Raw genomic sequence first — 22,406 nt, forward strand, 5'->3', positions numbered from 1 at the left:
AGAGATGATCAAGTATACCTTCCTAGCACCTAGTTCTTGGATTAATCTCTTGATTTGATGTGTATATGTGTGTGATGGTGGACGGCAGCCGTGGGTCAAGAGAGGGAGAGAGAGCCGATCGGTGGTGTTGTAGGTTTAGAATAATAGGTTAGGGTTTGTTTATTAGTGATATATTTATAAACAAACAAGTTACACTCTAGTCCTTCTACTTTCAAGTGTTGTTTTTCTAGAACATTCTATCCTAACTTGCACATAATCATGACAATAATATAACACATAATCCTAACACATAGTTATCACATCATTAGTGTTTTAGTGTGCTTCGTTTATTCCTCAATCGTTTGCGTTTCGGTGCAAATCCCGAAAGACTACTACACATGTAGTAAGTGTTAAGCGTCATTTAAACCCTAGTTTAAATGTAATGAAGTATGCGTTATAGATTCAACGATCTTAAAGTTTGAATTAACGGAGTTGAGTTAACGAGGTTAACCTGAAATTGACGATTGTCACATCATTCCCATGTTAAAGAATTTTCGTCCCGAAAATTTGAGTCAAGTCGTGATGAGAGCCTGAAAAAGTAAGAAAGATTTTCAATTTGTCATATCATCCCCTAGTAGAAAGAAATTTCGTCCCGAAATTTAGTTCATACCTCCGGTGATGTTTGACGGTTTGCCGGGTTTCGCGGTTTTCGGTGTTTGGTTAGCCCTTCAAAAAGGTGAGGATACTTTTTCATCATGTGATCCTCGCGTTCCCATGTGAACTCCGGTCCACGTCTCGAGTTCCAACGAACCTTAACAATTGGAATTTTGCTGTGTTTGAGCGTTTTGGTTTCCCAATCCAAAACCTCGACTGGTTCCTCAATGAACCGTAACTGTTCATCAACTTGTAGTTCCTCCAAAGGGACTACTTGGGTTTCATCAGATAGGCATTTCTTCAAATTTGATACGTGGAATACATCGTGTACGCCACTGAGTTCTGTTGGTAGGTCCAGTCGGTACGCCACCGGACCAATGCGCTCAGTTATCCGGTACGGACCAACATATCGTGGGTTGAGTTTGTTTCGCTTACCAAAGCGAACCACACCTTTCCAGGGTGAGACTTTGAGTAACACTCGATCGTTTACTTGAAATTCGAGAGGTTTTCGGCGCTTGTCGGCGTAACTCTTTTGGCGATCTCGTGCTGCTGCCATGCGATTTCGGATTTGAACAATCTTTTCCGAGGTTTCGAGTACCAGTTCCGGACCAGTGATTTGGCTATCACCCACCTCTGCCCAGCAGAGTGGTGATCGACACTTCCGTCCGTACAGCGCTTCAAACGGCGCTACCTTAATACTTGCGTGGTAGCTGTTATTATACGAAAACTCTACCAAGGGTAAGTGGGGTTCCCAACTTTTTCCGAAATCTAAGACGCATGCACGCAACATATCCTCCAGGGTCTGAATAGTCCGTTCACTTTGCCCATCCGTCTGAGGATGGTATGCGGTACTCATATCGAGACGTGTGCCCAGTGCGCTTTGCAGCGACTTCCAAAAGTGTGAGGTAAAACGAGAATCTCGATCGGAAATGATCGAGACAGGCACTCCGTGTCTTGACACTACTTCCTTCATGTAGACACGAGTCAGTCTTTCCATTTTGTCTGTTTCCTTAATCGCTAGGAAGTGCGCCGATTTAGTCAACCGGTCAACGATCACCCAGATGGTATCGCATCCCGTCGGTGTTTTAGGCAAACCCGTAATAAAGTCCATTGAGATGTGTTCCCATTTCCACATTGGGAGTTCCGGTTGTTGCAGTAGACCAGATGGTTTCTGGTATTCTATCTTGACTCTGGCACAAGTCAAGCATTTGCTCACGTAGGTGGCAATGTCGGCTTTCATGTTCGGCCACCAGTAAAGTTCCTTTAAATCATGATACATTTTATCTGAGCCAGGGTGGATAGAATATCGGGACTTGTGAGCTTCGTCCATCACTAGAGTTCTCAATTCTCCGTATCGTGGAACCCAAATCCGGTTCTCAAAATATCGGACCCCGTCCGATCTGGTTTCAAGTTGCTTGCTCATGCCCCGCATGAGTTCCGATGGAAGATTATCATCTTTCAACGCTTCCAGTTGCGCATCGCGAATCTGATCGGGTAAGCTGGCATGAATCGTAAGTTGCAATGCTCTCACCCGTCTGGGTTTATCTGTTTCTTTTCTGCTGAGGGCGTCGGCCACCACATTGGCCTTGCCAGGGTGGTACTTGATGGCACAATCGTAATCTTTAAGCAGCTCGACCCAACGACGCTGTCGCATGTTCAGCTCCTTCTGATCGTAGATATGTTGGAGACTCTTGTGGTCGGTGTAAATGGTAAACTTGGTACCGTACAAGTAATGCCTCCATATCTTAAGAGCAAACACTACAGCTCCGAGTTCCAAATCGTGGGTCGTGTAGTTCTTCTCGTGAACCCGTAGTTGTCTAGAGGCGTAGGCTATAACCTTCTCGAGTTGCATCAGCACACAACCGAGACCTTGTATAGATGCGTCACAGTGTACCTCAAAGTTTTCCGTTCCCTCGGGGAGAGCTAAAATAGGGGCGCTACAAAGCTTGGTTTTCAACAGTTGAAAAGCGGATTCTTGCGCGTCACCCCAGTTGTACTTAGTGCCCTTGTGAGTCAAAGCGGTGAGGGGTTGAGCAATCTTTGAAAATCCCTCGATGAAACGCCGATAGTAGCCGGCCAGTCCTAGGAATTGTCGCACCTCAGTCGGAGTCTTAGATGCTTCCCAGTTTTTGATGGCCTCTACCTTACCGGGATCGACATGGATACCATTCTCGTTGATCACATGTCCTAAAAAGTGAACCTCGCGAAGCCAAAATTCACATTTCGAGAGTTTAGCATACAGTTGTTCCTTCTTCAGTAGTTCCAGAATTATCCTTAAGTGCTCTTCGTGGTCAGTCTCGTTCTTGGAATAGACGAGAATATCATCGATGAAAACAATCACGAACTTGTCGAGGTACGCCTTGCATACTCGATTCATGAGATCCATAAATACGGCTGGTGCGTTGGTTAGGCCAAAAGGCATAACCGAAAACTCGTAGTGACCATACCGTGTTCTGAAAGCCGTTTTTGAAATATCTTCTTCGCGCACTCTCAGCTGGTGATAACCGGATCGTAGATCGATCTTCGAGTAGTAACTCGATCCCTGAAGCTGGTCAAACAAATCATCAATTCGGGGTAAAGGATAACGGTTCTTGACCGTTATCTTGTTCAACTCCCGGTAGTCGATGCACATTCGGAAAGTCCCGTCTTTCTTTCGGACAAACAAGACAGGGGCTCCCCATGGCGATGAGCTAGGTCGGATAAAACATTTATCCAACAAATCTTGCAACTGGGTGGACAACTCCTGAAGTTCCGCCGGTGCGAGCCGATACGGGGCTCGTGCTATGGGTGCTGCACCGGGTGTCAACTCGATCTGAAATTCGACTTGACGAATAGGAGGGAGTCCAGGTAAATCCTCCGGGAAAACTTCCGGGAAGTCTCGCACAACCGGTATGTCTTCAATTCGTTTCTCCTCCGCGGGTTTCTCAACAATCTGCGCCAAAATTGCCGGATGACCCTTTCGTAAATACTTCTGTGCCTTCATAAGGGTAATGACGCTGGTGGTCATGCCGCTTCTCTCGCCTCGGACCGAAATGATCTCACCAGAAGGGGTGGTAATATGGACTATCTTATCATGGCATATAATCTCCGCTCGGTTCTCGGATAACCAGTCCATGCCGACAACGACATCGAAACTACTAAGCGTAAAAGGAATAAGGTCGATGTCAAAGACATGACCTGACAGTTTCAACTTACACCCCGCAAGTATATGAGTTGTTATTACAGTTTTACCGTTAGCTAATTCAACAGGAAACTTAGCGTCTAACGGGGTTGGAGTAAGGTTTAAAAGTTGGCTAAAGGCCTTTGACACAAAACTCCTATCAGCTCCAGTGTCAAACAAAACAGAAGCAAAACAATCGTTTACAGGGAACTTACCAGACACCACATGCGGATCTCTGCGGGCTTGACCTGATCCAATCACAAACGCTCTTCCTTTGCCATTTCCTCCACCATTACTGCCACTTCCATTGCCCCCATTGTTGTCATTATGTTTCAGCTTGGGGCAATCCTTCCGGAAATGACCTTCCTGTCCACATTCAAAACATCCCTTAGTCGTCATCGGTGGCTTAGGAGCACCCTTCGCCGCAAGGTCTCCTCTACATTCCTTCGCTTGATGACCTATCTTTCCGCATCTTTGACACTTGACACGGTCACATTGACCAACATGATGAAAGTTGCACCTGTTGCACTTTGGATATTTCCCAACATATCCGCTCGAAACCTGCCCGCTACCGTTGTTGTTGTTGTTGTTGTGATTCTGAGTGTTGAAACTCCGAGTAAATTCGGGCTTACGGTAGTGGTGTTGCGGTGGGAGGTTTGAGGATGAAGATCTGGTGTTGTCAAACTTTCTCTTCCCGCTGTTCGGGTTGCTGTTGTTGTTACTGTTGCTGACGTGGTCATTACTCGGGTTGTCACGGGCTTTAACAGTCGAACCCCTCGGTGGTAACGCACCCTGGGTCACAGCCTGATCCGTCAGTTTGTGAGCCAAACGGATCGCTTGTTGGATCGTGGCTGGTCTGGAAGACGTCACCATACCCTGAATCTGTGGTGCTAACCCATCAATGTACATCTCTATTCTCTTGCTCGGCGGATCCACCATCCGCGGACACATCACTGCCAACTCGTGCGAACGAGTAGTGTAGCTTTCAATCTCTGAACCCACCATTTTCAACGACCAAAACTCCGACTCTAACTTCGAAATTTCTTCCCTCGGACAGTACTCCTCTCGCATCATGTTTTTGAACTCCTCCCAGTTCATCGCGTTAGCCAGTTCCAATCCAAGGATCTGGACGTTCGAATTCCACCAAGTGAGGGCGGAATCCTCAAGTGTCCCAGCAGCGAATTTGACCCTACTGGCAGGGGGACAATTACACATCTCAAAGGCCGACTCGGCCTTCTCAGCCCAACGCAGGAAGCCTATAGCTCCCTCAGTGCCCTTAAACGTACTGGGCTTGCAGTCTAAGTAGTTCTTGAAGGTACATGCTCCATTCGGACCTCCTGTTTGATTTTGAACGTGTGCAGCTAAAGCGGCAGCAACATGGTCATTCAGCAGGGTTTGGAGTTCAGCTGCAGTCATGCTGATGTTACCACGTCCTCGTCCAGCGTTTCTTCCGGCCTTTTCCTAGAATCATAGTATAAAACGTGAATTTTTCTTTCATATACAACACACCATACATGTAATAAAAGATAGGTAAGAAAAAAAAAACAACATCACATCACAACCACTTATTAGTCTAATTAAAAATTCATGATTAAAACCATTGTATTCGCTACAAAGTATTTCCAATCAATCCTTAAAATTATAGAAAAATAATAGTTCGGATGGAGACAACCCCTCCATCTAAGTGTCATCCTCACTAGATGTCGTCATCTGAGGACACCTCTGAATGTGCCTCCTCCTCAGCCGGTTCTTCTTCAGGTTCCTCCTCGGGCTCCTCTTCGGGATCTTCCTCGGGATCCTCCTCCGGCTCCTCTTCGGGATCTTCTTCAGGTTCTACATCAGGCTCTGCCTCGGGCTCTGCCTCAGGTTCTGCTACGTTCTGGGCAAGTTGCATTTGTAGGATATCGCAACGTTCTAAGGCTATTTCGGTTAGGGTCCTTGCTTCTTGGAGTTGCTCTTGCAAGTCTATCATCTCGGCTTGCATCTTCATCATAACCTTGGTTTGTTGCTCACTAGTCTCTTGCATTTCTTTCATTGCCGCTGCCATGCGGGCAATCTCCTCCTGAGTCTCGGTTCCATCTTTAAACAGTCTGGCAACATTTTCTCTAGTGTAGCGCATGTAACCCACATCACGCTCCAAACAAGAAACGACAGCTGCGAGAACTCGCTCTACAGGTTCGGTTATAGGTGGTAGAGTGTTAGGGTAAGCAGGGTGGTTCGGGTGAGGCAATGGGGGAACTTGTTCACGGTAGACCATACGTCTGATCATGCTGGGGTACCATTCCCAGCTAACGTTGTTGTCATACAAGCCTCCGGATAGGCGGTACCTCTTTGGTGCAGGAGCTTCGAGTTCCGGGACTACACGGGGTGGCGAGGCAGTAGGTAACTGCGGTTCCTTCCCGTGAGCATGCGTCATCGAATCGGATGATGATGAGGGTGGCGTCGACATTCCTACAGGTAAGCCGGGTATATGCGCGCGTATGAGTGAAGGAGATAAGGAAATAAGATTTCAAGACTACACAAACCTATGCAGTGCGTATCATTATAACTAATGGGTCGTCGCGGTTATAGTCTAGTATGCATGCAGTTTCTAGTTCGCTATAACCAATGGCTCTGATACCAATCTGTCACACCCTCAAAATCCACTAACGGAGTTTTACCGTTAGAGGGTGTGAACTGGCAGGATCGGAATCATTAGTTATAACCAAACCAAAGAAAAACGTTTAAATGAAAGTAAGTGCGGAAGCGTAAAACCTTAATTCAAAAGTTGCGTCACGCAGGACGACTTAAAACCAAATGTAACTGTTAAAATTAAGTTTGCAGAATAAAAGTGTTTTCATTAATGCATGCTCCTAAACCGCGCGCCCGCCTCGGCTACCTGAGAATAACATACTAAAAGTGTCAACACAAGGTTGGTGAGTTCACAAGTAAAATAAGATAAATCGTTTAGCGTTTTGCGTAACCTCGTTACGACGTTTAAATGTTGCGTAACCCCGTTACGACGTTTGAGTGTGTAACCACGTTACAGCGTTTGAGTGTGTAACCACGTTACAGCGTTTAAGTGTGTAACCACGTTACAGCGTTTAAGTGTTTTGCATTACCAGATAGTGTTATGTCAATTATATATCTATAGGTAGCTAGCCTATAAAACAAGTATTACTAAGTGTTCGACACCGAAGCTGACTGTTTATCATTTGCCTTGCCACCAGGTCTATCCCGACCATGGTATGTGTTTAGCCAAGATTACACCCACTCGACCTCCAGTCGAGTTTAGCGTTGGGTGGGGTTTGTCAAACCCAGTATTACTACTCAACAATGACTCGCTATTATCCAATATTAAACAGTTCGATGTGAATGAAGGACTTTAGTTATTGTGTTTGCCATTTAGTCTTTACAAGTGATATATAATTTATATTAACAAAATCTTAAATGCGTTTTCGGAGTATGTTATCTCCCTAAGTGAAAAGCGTTTGAAAATAGTTTAGAGGGGTAAGTGAACTCACTGTTTGCGAAGAATATCCGATCTAGATCACCGAGTGATGCGCGTCGTAGAAAACTCTCTAGCGTTCTAAAATAACAAAGAGATTTTCTAAGTATCGGAATGTTTAACGAGTCTCTAGACTCGGCACATAATACCTATGCACGTAACATGTTTCGTGTTTCGTTTGTGAATCGTGTGTGACTTAAACAAGTAAAATTGTGATACGATACATGAGTGAGCAATTACTTTCGTGTCACGTATTAATAACATACTTATTAGCAATTATTCCCGTAGGGGCATTTTGGTCAACAAACAAAGACTAACTAACCATTATTCCCCATAAGGGCAATTTGGTCAATTCATGGCAATCAACTAGCAACTATTCCCCACAAGGGTATTTTGGTCAAAATACAACAATTATATAAAAACTATCATATTTCATGCATTCCTATACAACTCAGCAGCTAGTTTCGTTATGACAGAATTTCTACTTGAAAGATTTCACTAGTTTACCGATTATAACGTCTCAATTAATTTACCAAAAATTACCACAGGAGCATACATATCTTAGGTTTCCAAAACATCTTTTATCTTATTTTTATTCCATATAGATTGTTCATAATGATCAAAACATTACAGCTAACTTATATCAGTCAGATTCATGCACATCAGAATGTTATTTGCAATTCCCGTTAAACGAAAAATCCAATAAATGCAAGACCACTTGGGTTTGGTTCCTAACTCAGTGAGTCAACCTCCAGAAGTGGAACCAACCCAATTGGTCTCGTAGTTCATGAGATATAACATTTACAACATAACCTAACAGCAGGTCTAACAGCTCAGCTTTGCATCATGTTTTTGTAAAATCATAAAAGTATACTTCCACTTATCCAAAAATTACGAATTTATACTTCATAGAAACTAGACTCAACCTAGTTTACTGCAGTACCCACAATCTCAATCAATTTTCACGTTTATACTTCGTTACAGTCAGTTAAACATCGTATATACGTTCTGTCCAGAATCTGTTCACATCAAAACTCATCATAATAACAATCTATGAACTATCATGCATCCATATAACCCTCTAGACACTATAACTACTATCCATGCATATCAATCACACCATACATACAAGATTAGGGTTTGTGTTTTAATTCAAATCAAGAACAACAATCAATCATGTATCAATATCAATCTAGTTATCAATCTATTATCCAACTAACAAGAATCATAACAATCACATACATACAAGATCGGCCGATTTAGGGTTTTCACACAACCCATCAAACATCAAAATTAAACAACAAAGAGGTAAGAGATGATCAAGTATACCTTCCTAGCACCTAGTTCTTGGATTAATCTCTTGATTTGATGTGTATATGTGTGTGATGGTGGACGGCAGCCGTGGGTCAAGAGAGGGAGAGAGAGCCGATCGGTGGTGTTGTAGGTTTAGAATAATAGGTTAGGGTTTGTTTATTAGTGATATATTTATAAACAAACAAGTTACACTCTAGTCCTTCTACTTTCAAGTGTTGTTTTTCTAGAACATTCTATCCTAACTTGCACATAATCATGACAATAATATAACACATAATCCTAACACATAGTTATCACATCATTAGTGTTTTAGTGTGCTTCGTTTATTCCTCAATCGTTTGCGTTTCGGTGCAAATCCCGAAAGACTACTACACATGTAGTAAGTGTTAAGCGTCATTTAAACCCTAGTTTAAATGTAATGAAGTATGCGTTATAGATTCAACGATCTTAAAGTTTGAATTAACGGAGTTGAGTTAACGAGGTTAACCTGAAATTGACGATTGTCACAACTGCGATGTTAGTCGTATAATTGAAGCGAACTGTACATCAATGGGATTGGCCTGAACCATCGATAAGATAACTAGTGGGCTTGGCCCAATTTAGTCAAATGAAACGGAAACTCTTTTAACCTAGACGAACCCGATAACTCAAAAAAAATATATTCCATAAATATTTATATCATACCGGGTGGATATCCAAAACATTTAACCCAAACATCAAAAGGTTTCTTATATCATTGACCGGTCGCCAAACCCAAAAGAAACAACAACCCGTTAACATCTAACATCCAAACAATAAACGGGCATGGCACGATAACCCAGATATTAACCCAAACGCAATAATAAGTCGAGATATGTAATAAATATTTAAATCTTAATCTATATCTAAAAATTGTATAATTATTTGAACCGTTTAATCGTTTACCTCTAAACTGGTCCAACCGAACCAACATTTAACGGACCTGCCTCCGAACAATTGAAGCATCTTATCATGATAATTAACAATCAAAAACCTATGTACAATATATAAAATCCATGTTCTTTATTTTATAAAATAGGTATTTGAAATTTATAAAATTTAAACAATACTTCATCCGTCCCATTAAAAATGTCCACATTTTCTTTTTTATTTGTCTCATTAAAAATGTCCACTTTTAAAATTTATTAGCCAATTTCCAAATTTCCCTTAAACACACACAACTAACATTAATAAATAATATTGATAGACCTAATTTTCAAGGGCATTATTATCATTTGGTAAGCAAAGAAAACAATAATATTATTTTAAATTTTGTCTAAGATCCAAATAATCCTTACTACTCAATCCATTGCACCCCTTCCTGCGTGGGGGGAGGGGTGGTGGATGTGATGAAATTTCTTATCACACATCCCATTCAATCAAATGGTGCAACATCATCAACCCCAAATCCATCACATGTAATTGATTTTTACTAGGGGTGATGGTGTGGTGTGATGATGTGTGATAAGAATTTTGGTTAAAGATTTCATTTTAGTTTCCTTGACACCACTTCATTCATACATGTCCACGTCATCACCTCCAAAAGCTCTTTCGACATTTAACCCCCCCTCCCAACGGTCACTTTTTTCCTTGGAAACCCACCATCACTTGCGTGATGGCCATCACGCGCGTGATACACCACCGGCGGCGGTGTTGAGTGATGCCATCACGCGTTCGCTGTTCCCTGTTCCCTCAGATCTGGCCCGGGTGGCCGTAGTGCGTACGCTCTTTCCCTGTTCCCTCAGATCTGGCCAGACAATTCACCTAATCACCATGATTGCAGCAAATTAACACTCATCCGCCAATGAATCTTGCTTCCTCAGTCCTATAAAATCCGATCCATTTGCTTTCAGTCTTTGCTGATGATTTGGTGTTGTCTTGCTACTGTAATTAAACCCAAACGGAAACCGGTAACCCTTCTCTCTCTGCCCGCTGTGGAACTCGTCCCCTTGTCCGATTGAGGTAACTATTGGTGCTTGTTCATTCATTATTTTATCTCAATTCAAGTCTTTGGAGGCCATATACATACACAGCTCATTAACTCATGTTACAAGCTACGAACTAATTTTACTAATGTAAAACCTCAACCGAAAACTCACTTTATAAACCAACCACCGGGTGTAATCTTGATTAGAATGGAACCTAAAATCTATACTAAAACTTTAACCAAACCCGAGCTGTCATGGCTGCCAAATATACGAGTAAAATTTTCAAAAACGAACCCAAACCAAGACTGTAAAAAATCTGGAACAGAAGCTTATAACATCACTTGGAGCCCCTAAAATGTCAAATGATAGTATAAACACCTTGATATTTAACTTAAAAACCCGTAAAACCCAAAGAACCGACCCGAAAACACAACCCCCATGTATGACATCTTTCTATGTCCAGAAATGATATTTATAATAGGGTTAGTGTAAGCAAAGAATCTGTCCAAAAGCTGTTAAGAGTTTCATACGCCGTTATAAAAACCGAATAAAAGGTGTTAACGGGCCACATCGAACCAATAAGTGGTCATATTAACTTTTGGGTGTTTAAAACGATTTTCAGAATTTAAACATGTTTATTTAAGTCCTTAAATCTAGAAAAGACCGGCCCAACCAATAATAATAAACCGTGTATTATAAATCATCCGAACCGACACTTTAGTGACTCGTTTAACTAAGAAACAAGCCATACAACCTAAGTGATAATATATCTTTTGCAGCGATAAATATAATAACTTGATGATATATAATCTAACCCAAAACTATTATAAGTGAAACACTTTTTTTAACCGAACAAAAGGTGCTAATGGGCCCAAACGAACCAAAGCCACTATTAAGGTTCCGAACACCCTAATATCAATATGAAACTATAGAGAAGTCATTTACAAGGCATTCGAATAGATTCAAACTTGTTTTGTGGTGAAGAATGGATTTTTGGTCAATAAACGTTGTAAGGGCATTTTTGGATTAAAAATAAGACAAATATAAAACTGATATTGTGAAACATAGAATGTTGGTTTTACAACATAAACTTGTGATTTAAAATAGCCATATATGCCTCCTAAACTATTTTAGGATTTGTGGGGTTAAATAGGAAAAATCATTTTAAGCAAAAGCGATAGTTTTGCCAAGAATCGAATTTTTTAAGAAAGACAGACTGACATAAGCACGGACCTGTTTATAAAAAGAATATATATTTTGAATCTATAAAAAAAAATCATATTGAGAGCAGCCCCAAAACCGTGGCTGGATTTATGACCAATCGGAAACTCGTTTAAGTGGAAACTAGCTTGAAAACCAACCCGACAATGTGACCTTGTTAACTTCTGTACATTTAACAAAATTTCCAGAAGTTAAACATGCATATTTAAGTCCTCGAAATTGTATAAATCAGCCCCAAGGGATAATACTAAAATCGGGCTATAAAAACCGATTAAAATAACATTTTTGTAACTCGCTTAACTAAGAAATAAGCACCGCAACCTAACTGATACTTTAACATATTTTCACAGCCCTAAACATAATATTATGATGAGTTATAACCCGACCTAGAACTGTTTTACATGAATCATCATTATAAAAACCAAACTAAGACTCGAAAGAGCCAAAACCGGGCTCATTATCGAAAATTCAGCAATGAGCATCTTTTAAAACCCACGAGATGTCAAAACAACCTATTTTTATTTATTATAACAGGTCCTAACTCGTTAGGTGACGAAAAGTGAGTTTTTGTTAAAAAGATAACGAAAGGGCCTTTTTGGAAACCGGTTATTTCTCAAAAACTGAAAGTATAAGATTGTGTTTTTGAACAAAGGCTTATGAGTTCAAATGGCTAGATAAAAGCTATAAATGTTTAAGGGAAAATGCATTTACATAATGGGCCCGTTTGCATGCTTAAACTCATTGTTTCGTTTGAAACAGATAACGAGCCGGCTTTTAAAGACTAAAAGACTTCAGAAATATAAAATGGATATTTTTCTAGGATTTATATAATTAAAATGATTTATTATAATGTTATAAACCATTTTCAATATTTACAACACCCCCTTTTTGTTAAGAAATAGTGTTTAAACGCGAGTTACGGTAAAAACGGCGTAACCCGAACGAGCATTTGAAAAATATAAAGTTTTCAATTTTCTGAATTTTAATAGTAAGTATAAGTTAATAAAACCATGATTTTAGTGTTTACTTATTTTACCAAATTTAATCAAGTCTTTAACCCGATTTTTGCCTAAACGAAATTTTAGGTACTAAACCCATACAACACCAAACTTTCTGAATAATCAGACTTGGAAATAGCATATCTTAGTATAATATATGTTTCTGGAAAATTAGAAGTTTTAGTTACAAGAGCATTCGTTTATTTAAACTATTCTTTCAAGACATCGTTAAAAACCGAAAACACCGGTTAATTGATATTGTCAACTTTTGAAAACACAAGCCATGGTTGTTTAAATAAGAATCATTAAACTTTTGACGTCAATGAAATGTATATTCTATGGTCATATGGTGACCCAAAACCTAACCGAAAACCTAAACTTTCCAATAATGGAAACTTTATGGAAACTTGACAAATGAACCATGGTAACTAAAACTCCCCGAAGTTGATTTATATACCTAAACACAAAACATCAATCTTGTTAAGTTATTTAAGTACAAACTCCCCATTAACGGAAACTTTACTCATCGACACATCAGTAGAATCTCAAACATGAACCATGGTAACTAAAACTCCCAGAACCTAGTCGACACATCAGTAGAATCTAGGAAGACGAAAATGCCTTGTTTTTTGTTTTTTTATGTTTTAAAAATCTTTACCAACTAAATGGTTTTTAAATATGAAAGGAGACTCAAGTTTTTAATAACTAATCATTAAAGCATTCCATAATAACTAAAAAAAACATAAGTGTTATAAAATATTTACAATTTAAAATAAATATTTCATTTCAAGGGTTACATTCAAATAAAACTTGATAAGGGTATGTATAGGTTTCACTTTTGAGATACGTAAAAGCCGTACCTAATTATTAAAAGGCCTCCCGAAATAAGTAATTAAAGATTGTAAGATGCCATACCTCATCAAGATTGCCAACGCCTTGGTCGTTTTGTTCTTTCGATGCCGATCCGTTCACAAATTGCCCGATCAAGTTCATGTAGTTCAAAAAAGCCTTGTTCAGATCTTGCCAGTTGTTCGCCATTGTTGTTTGATTCTTTTTCTTTTTTAACACTTAGTAATATATTAGAGAGGTTATAGGTGGCTTGAGAAAAGGTGTTGAAATAATATCGTACTATAGTCCCTATATATTAATGAACCCTCAACTTTCTATCCCTATAATTACTAAACATATTTTTGAATTTATTAAAAAATCTTAAAAAAAGATGCAAACTGTAAGGCGTAGATTTTTTTAATTTTTTTTAATGTTCTTGAATTTTCACTTGCATACTTAGGTGCTGTTTGTTTTTGCAGACATAAACTGTCTGCAAGCTGATTTCATCTGTTTTCATGTCTGCAACTGAAGATGTGGTCTGAAGATCTGCAAGCTGAAAATATAAGACTGTTTGTTTTTATAAGCTGATACTGTCTCCATAACTGTCAAACTTATCTCACAAGATAGAAGTCATTTATTCAAGTTACATAGAAAATATAATAATAAAATTGTGGCGGCGGACGGTGGGTAGTGGCGATGGATGGTGGTGGTGGACAGTGGGTGGTGGTAATGGACGGTTTTGGTGGGTGGTGGACGGTGGTAGTTGACGGTGATGGCGTCCGACAGTGGGTGGTGGTGGTGATGAACGGTTGTGGTGGGTGGTGGACGGTGGTGATTGGTGGTGGCTGTGATGGATGGTGGTGGTGGTGGTGGTGGCGGACGATGGGTAGTGGTGGTGGATGCTGGTAGTGGCGGCGGACGGTGGGTAGTGGCGGTGGATGGTGGTGGACGGTGGCAGTGGGAGATGGTGGTGGTGGCGTACGGTGGGTGGTGGTGGCGGACGGTGGTGGGAGGAGTGGATGAGAGGGTGGCTTCAAAGGGATAAGAGTATGATTTTTTTGCGAAGATGTTTTAAGCAAGATTTCTTTGCTTTTCTTTTAAGATGAAAGAAGATAACTTAAGATCTGTTTTAAGAAAAAAAACAAACAGTCTTCAAGGGTAATGTCTGCGCGCGTGCAGACATTAGCTCCCTTGAAGATGTTTGAAGAAAAAACAAACACCCCCTTATTATCTCTTATTTTTATAATATCATTACTTGTTATATTCATGAAGGTACATTTCAATTGTTGAAGAATTACAATATAAGCTTACAGTTATGTTTTTTAACACCTCATACTAGAAGTTTCATTGACTTAAATTATAAGATTCGAAAATTAATTTGCATAAGCAGGTTATCCAAAAGTTGAGTAACCTTGCCGGAATACCGTGATAACATGAACAATTCAAGTATAATATTTTTATTTGAATGGAGGTTGACGTTGTATTCGTATGTTGTCATTGTCTTTATGATAGTTTTTGGTAGCTTTTATGAACATTTACCAGAGAGTTTAAAATGCTTCGTAATGTAAAACGGGGAACAGACTATGGTATACGTTTGCACATAGTAATATTATACAAAAAGCAATGCAGTCAAAACTTGTTTTGAATTTTAAGGTTAAAAATTAATTTTTAAGGTTAAAAATTAAACATTCTCTTATTTTAACCGTTTTTTTTTCTTGAAATTAAGATAATACATGTCCTTTTTAGTTGTAAACGTCTAGGTTGAAATTGATCAATGTGTGTTGTTGTCCATAAGAAGTTTTTCAACGTCATCTGATCAAGTTATATTCATAGCGTGTTTTACCATATTTATATTTTGGTTGGGTTTTCAATTAAAAAAAAATCTTGTACCAGCTTATGTTATAAAATAAATCATCTATAGAAGCGCAATGAATAAAATTTTAGAAAGTAAGAACCCAACATTTTTAGAAAAGGCCCAAGAGATTTTTACCCGCTTTATTTAGGTCACCAAAATAATTTGGTCGCCATTGCTTTGATACCATATAATGTTTGATATCCGTTTTGTTACTAGATTAAATAGAGACTAGGTCAAGATATATAAATACGGAATGCATACACTATATATCATGCATGATAACTAAGGAATTTGAAATCTAATAGAAATTGAATATCCTCCTTGTTTAACTTGAACCAATAAAAATAAGAAGCCCACTAAAGCTAATCTTTTCAAGCTTATAGTAATTGATTAGTTATAAATCCACTGCCCCGTCATCCAACGTCGAGGTTAGTTTCTTTTCCATTCGATTCACCTTGCGTTGATTATATGTTGTGGTTCTAAATAATGCAAAAACCTTTAACCGGGCCCTATGGTGGTGGTGTTGAACCCAAGCATGCACTTAAAGCATACTTCATGGTGGCGTGAAAAGGGTCTCCTATGAAGGGTCATGTGACATTGGACATAGATTGTAAACCACAGCACTTGCTCAACGGCTTGATCACGTAACACACCCGGTAGGTGGTTTGAGAGGGTAGTCATATGTGGCTTGGAAATAATCGACATGGGGGGGGGGGTCATGTCTTATCAGATTAGGGAGTAAGGCATAGCCATGTAGGCTGTTGGTCTCATCTAACTCCGATGTTAGATGTTATATGGTACTGGCAGAGACCAGTCTTGGAATTAATACCCCTGTGTTCTTCAAAATCAACTTTAATGTCGATCTGCGCAGATAGTGCAGCTATAAGAGTGCCCCATTTCCCTGTGAGGCGGAATTTTGCACCGATTATATTTGGCTTTTTTAATGTTGGGATCTCTTTCTTTAATGATTGTAGCATAACTGCCATTGCTATGATGATCACCAAAGTAGATTCTACACCTATGGCTCCAACCATAACTGATTTTATAGTGTGGGAAGAAAGGAATCATTCGTAGGCATCCGAAATCAGTTATGGTTGGAGCCATAGGTGTAGTTGCTACTTTGGTGATCATCATAGCAATGGCGGTTATGCTACAATCATTGAAGAAAGAGATCCCAACATTAAAAAAAACAAATATAATTGGTACAAAATTCCGCCACACAGGAAAGGGGCCGCTCTTATAGCTGCACTATCTGCGCAGATCAACATTTAAATTGATTTTGAAGAACACAGGGGTATTAATTCCAACCTAGTATCTGCTAGTACCATATAACATCGGAGTTAGATGAGACCAACAGCCTACATGGCTATGCCTCACTCCCTTTTCTGATAAGTCATGACACCCCCCATGTCGATTATTTTCGAGCCACATATGACTACTCTCTCAAACTACCTACTGGGTGTGTTGCGTGATCAGGTCGCTGAGCAAGTGCTGTTGTTTTACAGTCTATGTCAAATGCCACATGACCCTTCATAGGGGACCCTTTTCACGCCACCATGAAGTATGCTTTAAGTGCATACTTGGGTTCAACACCACCACCTGAGGACTGGTTAAAGGTTTTTGCATTATATAGAACCACAACATATAATCCATGCAGAGTGAATCGAATGGAAAAGAAACTAACCTCGATGCTAGATGACGGATAGTGGATTTATAACTAATTAATTACTAAAAGCTTGAAAAGATTAGCTTTAGTGGGTTTCTTATTTTTATTGGTTCAAGTTAAACAAGGAGGATATTCAATTTCTTTTAGATTTCAAATTCCTTACTTATCGTGCGTGATATATAGGGCATGCATTCCGTATTTATATATCTTGATCTAGTCTCTATTTAATCTAGTAACAAAACGGATATCAAACATTTAATGGTATTAAACAATGGCGATCAAATTATTTTGGTGACCTAAATAAAGCGAGTAAAAATCCCTTGTGCCTTTTCTAAAAATGTTGGTTTCTTACTTTCTAGAATTTTATTCATTACGCTTCTCCAGATGATTTATTTTATAACATGAGCTGGTACAAGATTTTTTTTAATTGAAACCCAACCAAAATATAAATATGTTAAAACACGTTATGAATATAACTTGATTAGATGACGTTGAAAAACACTTTATGGACAACAACACACATTGATCAATTTCAACCTAGGCGTTTACAACTAAAAAGGACATATATTATCTTAATTTAAAAAAAGCGGTTAAAATAAGAGAATGTTTAATTTTTAACCTTAAAAATTCAAAACAAGTTTTGACTGCATTGTTTTTTTTATAATCTTACTATGTGCAAACGTATACCATTGTTTGTTCCCTGTTTTGCATTATGAAACATTTTAAACTCTCTGGTAAATGTTCATAAAAGCTACTAAAAATTATCATAAAGACAATGACAACACAAGAATACAACGTCTACCTCCATTCAAATAAAAATATCATACTTGAATGGTTTATTTTATCACGGTATTCCGACAAGGTTACTCAACTTTGAGTAACCTGCTTATGCATATTAATTTTCAAATCTTATAATATAAGTCAATGAAACTTCTAGTATGAGGTGTTAAAATATATAATTCTAAGCTTATATTGTAATGCTTCCACAATTGAAATGTACCTTCATGAAGATAACAAGTGATGATATTATAAAAATAAAAGATAATAAGTATGCAAGTTAAAATCCAAGAACATTAAAAAAATCTACGCTTTATAGTTTACGACTTTTTGTAAGATTTTTTAATAAATTCAAAATTATGTTTAGTAATCATAGGGATAGAAAGTTGAGGGTTCGTTAATATATAGGGACTATAGTGCGATATTATTTCAACACCTTTTCTCAAGCCGCCTATAACTCATCTAATAAATTACCGAGTGTTAAAAAAGAAAAGAATCAAACAACAATGGCGAATAACTGGCAAGATCTGTACGAGGCTTTTTTAAACTACATGAACTCGATCGGGCAGTTTGTGATCGGAGCAACATCGGAAGAACAAAACGACCAAGGCGTTGGCAATCTTGATGAGGTATGGCATCTTACAATCTTTAATTACTTATTTCGTGAGGCATTTTAATAATTAGGTATGGATTTTTACGTATCTAAAAAGTGAAACCCATACCTACCCTAATCAAGTTTTACTTGAATGAAACCCTTGAAATGATATATTATTTGTAAATTGTAGATATTTTTATAGAACTTATGTTTTTTTAAAGTTATTATGGAATGTTATGATTAATTATTAAGAACTTGAGTCTCCTTTAATAATTAAAAACCATTTAGTTGGTAAAGATTTTTAAAAAACAAGGCATTTTCGCCTTCCTAGATTCTACCGATGTGTCGACTAGGTTCGATTTCCGTAATAAATCTGTCGTAGAAGCTTTATCAGTCTTCATTCATGGTTTCTTTTAATTATTGTTCACGGCTTTATTAATGTTCATTTTCTTAATGTTGAAGCCCGATTTGACTTTGAGTTTTAGATGTTGACTTATGGTCAAAGCTGCATCGTTCTTCATATTGATATTTGGTTTGTTGTTGTTTTCTAAAATCATGGATGTTAGATTTTGCATTTTAACATTCTGCTATAGGCTTTGATAGTGGTAGTTTAGGTAATCTTTGAACAATAGATATTTTTAAAATTAAATTCCTTAATTTATCTATGTTATTGTATTTGTGTAGCGGAGGAAGAAAGGAATCATTAGTAGACATCCAAAATCAGTTATGGTTGGAACCATAGGTGTAGGATCTACTTTGGTGATCATCATAGCAATGGCAGTTATGCTACAATCATTGAAGAAATAGATCCCAACATTATAAAAGCAAAATATAGTCGGTGCAAAATTCCGCCTCACGGGGAAAGGGGCGCTCTTATAGTTGCACTATTTGCGCAGATCGACATTAAAGTTGATTTTTAAGAACACAGGGGTATTAATTCCAAGCCTGGTCTCTGCCAGTACCATATAACATCGGAGTTAGATGGAGACCAACACCCTACATGGCGATGCTTCACTCCCTTTTCTGATAAGACATGACAGCCCCCCCCCCCCACCGTGTCGATTATTTCTGAGCCACATATGACTACCCTCTCAAACTACCTAGCGGGTGTGTTACGTGATCAAGTCGTTGAGCAAGTTCTGTGGTTTACAGTCTATGTCAAATGCCACATGACCCTTCATAAGGGACCCTTTTCACGCCACCATGAAGTATGCTTTAAGTGAATGCTTGGGTTCAACACCACCACCGGAGGACTGGTTAAAGGTTTTTGCATTATTTAGAACCACAGCATATAATCAGCACTAGGTGAATCTAATGGAAAAGAAAATAATCTCGCCGCTGGATGACGGAGCAGTGTGTCACACCACAACCTTAGGCGTAAATGTCGGGGCGTGAGCTGATTGCTCACAGCTCTCAAGGTACTATCATGCAATATTTAAAAGTGACAATATCTATTTAATTCGATTAAATGATTCAAGTATTCAAGTATAAAATCCATAATTATATCACAAATGATCTTGATTAAAAGTTTTCTAACTTAAATTCTGCACTAAGTCTTCACCAAATTTTGCAACTAGTTCAAACAATAACCAGCATATGCGTATAATATAGAAAGGTTTGTCAACAACATATGTTGAGTGAGTAAAACACCAGTTTAAGACACAACAATAATAATTATAGAAAGATGCAAACTGTGTCAAGTGAGATAATCAATTTAAGCAATAAGCAAGTAAATAATGCTGTTGGTAAGCTCGATGTCAGATGAAATTGAAAGATGGCTAACACGTAGGACGTATGATCATACCAGACTGAGATTATGTTGGACATCTCCGACATGTATTCAAGTAAGCATATAAGCATATAACACGTTAGGTATAAATCGTTAAACACACAAGACAAGCAATTGCAAGTTGCGTATTAAATAACAGGTAAATAGATAAAGTACGCATATGTCCCCAAAAGATTTAAAATAAGTAAAAAGGGGAGTGATTACTCACCTCGATGATTAAGCGAGTAAACGAGAGAATGATTAAACGAGTAAAGTTCACACGATGAGCGATCTGACCCAAGCAGACCTGAGACTTATACATAAGAAATTAGAGTAAAAACCAAGAACATAGTCGTTGGAATTAATCAAAACGGATGTATAGAACTCCGGTTATGAGATTTTTAGCAAATAAGCGAGTTGGTACTGACCAGAATCCGAACAGCGATTTGGGAGTCGGGTTTTGGTCAGCACACTCAAAATTTCAAAACAAACAAAAAAGTCTTCTGGCCCGAAAGCTAATTTTGATCAGAAGATAGAGAAATCAAATAGTCAATCTTGTTGACTATTTTGCCCTTAAACAAGTCGGAGTCCAATTGACACGGTTAATACCCTCAATCTCAGAAATTTATATGAGGGCTTTTGTAAAGGAGATAAAAAACTACAATATTGAAATAAGGCTAACGCCCGTGAACCCTCGCCTGAAGGCAGGCCAATGCGATGAGATAAAAACCATTCAATTCAAGTATCCAACTAGTGAAAGCTACATACTCATCTTCGTGTGGGCGGGAATCGAACATGTGTCATATGAAAAACCAAGTCTCTTCCTAACCACTTCACCACTAGCTCATTGACTATTTATTAATAATTATATAAATTAGGGTTAGGGTAAGCAACTTTAACTTTTATTTGTTTATATTTATAATTTTACATAATAGTCGTTTACCTATAACTTGGTTCAAAAATTTTGAGTTTACACTCATTGAGCCATCTTTTATTAGTTCACTTCGAAATTTCCTGTTAGAATATCCTTCTATTAGAGCATTCACAATGGATAATTTAGAAACAGTCACTCTCACCCTTGTTCATTATGCCCGGACTTTGCATTATCTTCCAGACAAAATCGATTTCAAAAATGCTATTGAGTGTCCCTTCCTTTCTCATCCTCCATCTTTCACCCCTCTCACAGAACCAGTTTGACGGAGTTCTTCTCCACAAATGCCTCTCATCCCTCTTATCCACATCGACTACCATGCATCTATTGGACTCAATTTCCGTCCTCTGGTCAATGAGGTGGTGGGGTCGATCTCAAGTAATGGGGCGGTCTAAGTTGGGCCAGTATCAAGTTATGGAATTGGGTTAATTAATTAAATCAATTAGAGATAAATTAAATGAGCTATATTTAATTTATGATAGCTAATTAGACTAGTAGATAAGCATGATGGTTTTATTTATTATTTGATTAGTAGTTCGAGTGCATCTCTAACTATACCGTGTCATGGTCTACATAACTGAATCAAAGTTGTGATTATGGTTAGATAAGTTTGTAATCAGTTTTTGATGCAGTGGTAAAACGAAAATGAAGATCGAATCACGTTGATTCAACGAATACCCGCGATGAACTTCCAAAACCCTAAAAATCCCACCCAAAGTTCAGGAAAAATGAAGAGAAAAAATAATTATTATAAAATTCAAGTCTGATTGTTCATGTTACATAACCAGCATATAAATAAAGAGTCTAATACGAAATGGGCCTAAAGAGTCTAACACAAACCCAAAAACAAAAACATAAAAACTGCAGAAAAAAACATAAAAATGCCCAAAACTTTATTTAGGAGTCGTTTTTGGGCTTCGGACATGGGCCAAACCGACATGGGCAGTTTGCCACAATGTGCTCCTCATCTCAAGCTTCGATTTGACTGGTAATAGGCCTGAAACGGAGCTTCGTGGGCCAAGTTATGCCCGTTTTCTTGGGCCACCTTTTATAGCGCGATCTTGGGCATCTAAATACATAATAGTCCGGTCTTCAATACTTGGGCCCACATCAGTTTTTGAGTTATATTTTTCTTGTTATAATAGATTAAAAGTTATTGAATCCACATTTATCATTTACAAGTCGGTGAGCTATATCAATTCGTTATTGAATTGGTAACATAGCGGT

This window comes from Bidens hawaiensis, unplaced genomic scaffold, assembly GCF_021521415.1.
Source record: "Bidens hawaiensis isolate Kalapana, Puna unplaced genomic scaffold, B.hawaiensis_p1.1 tig00054356_1, whole genome shotgun sequence".
In the NCBI taxonomy this organism is placed as follows: Eukaryota; Viridiplantae; Streptophyta; class Magnoliopsida; order Asterales; family Asteraceae; genus Bidens; species Bidens hawaiensis.